Source organism: Fukomys damarensis, unplaced genomic scaffold (genome assembly GCF_012274545.1).
Source record: "Fukomys damarensis isolate Sample0158 unplaced genomic scaffold, DMR_v1.0_HiC HiC_scaffold_25, whole genome shotgun sequence".
In the NCBI taxonomy this organism is placed as follows: domain Eukaryota; kingdom Metazoa; phylum Chordata; class Mammalia; order Rodentia; family Bathyergidae; genus Fukomys; species Fukomys damarensis.
This window is the reverse complement of record NW_022900937.1, coordinates 3,418,506-3,422,367: the sequence shown is the minus strand read 5'-3', so window position 1 is coordinate 3,422,367 and position 3,862 is coordinate 3,418,506. Positions and strand designations below refer to the sequence as shown.

Genomic DNA, 3,862 nt, shown 5'->3' with positions numbered 1-3,862 from the left:
GCGAGATGGACCCTTCCAGGCCACGCCCCAGTGACCGCCTCCTCCAACCAGGCTCCAGCTCCCAACGTCACATAGCTATAAACCTATCAGTGCACTGATCCACTGTGAGTGTCAGCCCCATGAGCCGATCGCCTCCCCAAAGCCCCACCTATGAGCGTAGGAGGCTTTGTGGGACATGTGGATAGAAACCAGAACAACAACTTAGCAACTCAGGGAGACCTCGTCTCAAAGTAAAAGGGCTTGGGGATATAGCTCAGTGCGAAGGCCCTGGGTTCAATCCCCAGCACCACACATACGGTCAGTAGCTTTTCTCTACAGCAGTAGCAAACTAGGAAAGGAATCTAGAAAACAGTTAGATTCACAAACGCTCCGCCTCCTTGGCCTCCAGCCTCACACTTGCTGGAGCTCTACCCGCTGAGCTACCAGAGAAAGCTTTCAGCGGGGGACTCCGCTCCCTCTCCAGTTGGCCTGAGTTCTTTTCCTTCTGGAAAGTGGGTGCCGACCAGGCGAACAGCGAGGCAGCTCGGGACAGGCAGGGAGCCTGTTTGAGCCTTTCTGTCCCTTTGAGCCCCCCGGAGCAGGCATGGAGCAGAGCAGAGTGGACCTGCTTGCAGCTTAGCTTTTGCCACCCTTGCCGCGTGATTTACCTTCCTGCCCAGAGACAGCAGGCGACTTGTTCTGCCATGCGCTCAACCCTCGGTGGCAGGGGCAGGCGGGAAGCGAAGAAATCACTTTTTTCTTGGTTAATCTGGACTCCTCCAAACCCCTCCATCATCGGCTTTTATGCTCCGGTTTTCTTCAGCTTGTTCGGATCTCTGGTCGAATCACAGTCACAGCCCCTGTGGGCCTGAACTCTAGGAGCAGCGGGTGGGGCGCGGAGCCCGCCCCCTCTCCCCTCGGGCGCCCCACTCAGGGCCAAGGCGCCGCTGGTCCTAACAGGTGCATCTTTCCAGCAGGGACAGCCACTGCTGGCCTCCTACACGTGAGAGTCACCGCTTCTGTGTCTAGTGTCTCCCCAGGACCCCCGAAGCCTGGGACAGTGAATTCACCTTGTTCTGAACGGCAAGCGCGGCCCGTGGGTAAGTCCCAGTCACCGTGATTTCTGACACCAAGTGAAACGCCTTCCCTAGAGCGCCTCCTAAGTTCACACTCTTTCCTTCCTCTTCTCAAACATCCCTGGCTGAGGATCGGAGCCTTAGTGTATGCAGATCTTAGCCGCGGGCTCCTGGGAGCTGAAGTGGTTGGGGCTGCAGGTGGGGCTGCTGCTCCCCAAGATTCTCAAGGCAGGGTGCTGTGCCCAGCCGTCCCACTGCTCCTCACGGTGTCCCCGAGGCCATTTTCTGCTCTCCCTTCTCTGCAGCTTCTGGTACAAATGAGGTTGGGGGAGAGGCGAGCAAGCTTTCTAACAGGGGTGGACTTGGGGTGACTGGAGAGCCCCTCGCCATTCACACACACAGAACACACGAGGCGCTTGCTGATCCTCATTCACACATCCAAACCCAAATGGTTTTTAAAATCTCAGAGCTTTTACAAATGCATTTCTCAACCTTTCCCTTCTTTCTTTTCTGAATTGTATACCACATTTGGAAAGGCTTTCTGCATTTCATGATTATATTTTTAAAAATTGTCATGATCTTTTTCCCTTAGGTTCTTTCTTCTTAACATTTAAGTCTTTTATGTAAGATAATTTAACCAAGTGTAAGGGGTAGACTACAGATCTGATTTCACATTCCTTCAGGAAGCTGCCTAGTTCTACCAATGGTATAAAGAAATGATCCACCAATTTAAAATAGTATAAAAACCAGATGTGTTGGGTCTATTCTTTATAAATGAGTTTTTGCATATCTTTTGCAGTTGTATTTTATCTTATCCCTATGAGAGAATTAAAGTCAAGTTTACATACATGCTTAGATATATTTATAGTGATAAAATTAGGACTTTGGTGAGAAAATGTAGAGAGAACCTAAGAATCAAACAGTAGTATGTGATTAAAATATTTAAGACAGTAGTGACAGTGAATCTTGGCAGAAATTTTAAATCCTCAAAAAGTTTGTACTTCTAAATCCCTTTCTCACTGCTGGGACACAATACCAACACTCACACTTACAGGAGGAGAGGTTTATCTAGGCTCAGAGTTTCAGCCATAGTTGGCTGGCTCCATGGCAGGGGGGACTGGCAGAGGGGCACAGCGGAGGAAGAGCTGCCCAAGTCATGGCCACCAGGAAGGAGGAAGTAAAGGGAGGAGCCAGGAAGGAAGGGAAATGCTCCCAGTGACCCCTTCTTCTTACCAAGCCCCACCTCCTGGGAGTGAGACAGCCGTACCACCCCATCTTCCAGTTACCTTTCAAAAACTCACCTACAGGCTCATGAGGGTTTGGGGTCATCCAGATATAATTTAAACCATGTACTTTCTTAAAAAGTCAGTAGAATAGGACAAATTGACCAATCAGGTGGAAGAGTAGGACACATAAAAATGAGGAGAAAGATTTAATTCTGTAGAGAAGCAACTTTGAAGGGTTTCTTAGATCACCATGCAGGTGGCTTAGTCCACCTATACTTTTTAACTGGACCAGAAATGCTCAACTCTCCCTTCAGAGGTGTTATGGCTCATATTTGAATATCTCCTCAAAGCCTCATGTGCTCATAGGTGGGTCTTTTGAGAGGTCAGTGGGTCATGGGTGTGTGATGCTGGGGTTAGAGTGTGTGATATGGGATTAAGGGTGTGTAATAACTAAATTGGTTTAGCATAGTTCTGAGTGTGGTTAAGGAAGCCCGTATGAAAGGCTTGTAGCCTGGGGGGATAAAAGGGAAAGAGAAGCTTTCTGCTTGTTTCTACTGCCTCTGCCTGCCCTGCCATGGACCGTTTCTCCTCTGTGACCCCTATGCCAGGTATCCTGCCTTGGGGCCATGCAGCCATGGACTGAAACTTCTACAAAATAAACCTTTCCTCCTTTAACTTGTGGGTATCATGTGCAATGAGAAAGTAACTAAGACAAGAGGCATTGCTGGCAAGAATTCAGCGGACGTGGTGATGTAGGAGGTGTTGGGGAAGGGTTTGGAGGCCTGCACCCTTTACATTCTCCCAGCTTTCAGGTATTTCCCTGAGGACCGGGTTCCTCTGCCCTTCTGCAGTTCATTCTACCACTTCCTTATTTACACTAAATGATTTTGGAGCAATATTTATGCCAAGAAAGACATGAAGGAGTGGCCTCCTCCATCAGCTCCTCAAAGCTAACCCTTTAACTCATATAAGCTGAGGAGAAACAAGGCACCTGCCTTGCAGAAGCTGCTGCAAGACCAGGGCCCTGCTGCTCAGCAACCTGATTGGGATTCTACCCTCCAAGCGTCTATGTAGAAAATCAGTATTGCTGTTTGATATATGAAACTCAGTATTCCATATCAACATTACTACTTGATAAGGTAACCGTGTTTCCTTATTTTCTAATTCTGCCAAAGTCTAGGAAGATAGCAGATATTCTGATTTTAGCAACACTAAAAATATCAGTGCAAAGTATATTCTGTATTAAGAACCATGTGGTAGCTGGGGGAGTTGGTGCGTGTCTGTAATCCTAGCACTCTGGGAGGTGGGAGGAGGGATCACAAGTTCAAGACCATCTTGGGCAACTTGGTGAGACCCTGTTTCAAAAAATAGAGAGCTGGAAGTAGATCAGTGTGAAGGCCCTGGGTTCAATCCCCATTACACAGGTAGTGGGGAAAAAACATTTGGTAATGTTTTTCTCAGTCATGACTTCATTAGGAAGGGATAAACTTGGGCTGGGGATTTAGCTCAGTGGTTCCACCACTTGCCTTGCAAGTCCAAGGACCTGAGTTCAATCCCTGATAACAAAAAAAAAAAAAAAAA

At 48.1% G+C, this 3,862-nt stretch overlaps 1 long non-coding RNA gene across 1 annotated transcript in view; it reads left to right on the top strand.

Annotated features, from left to right (window-relative positions):
• Positions 1–111: 111 nt before the first annotated feature.
• Positions 112–3,862, top strand: part of LOC104874496 — a 28,238-nt gene continuing 24,487 nt past the window's right edge. Inside the window, exons 1-2 of the long non-coding RNA XR_783751.1 lie at positions 112–297; positions 954–1,079. This is a non-coding gene — a long non-coding RNA (uncharacterized LOC104874496). The remainder of the gene's footprint in view (positions 298–953; positions 1,080–3,862) is intronic.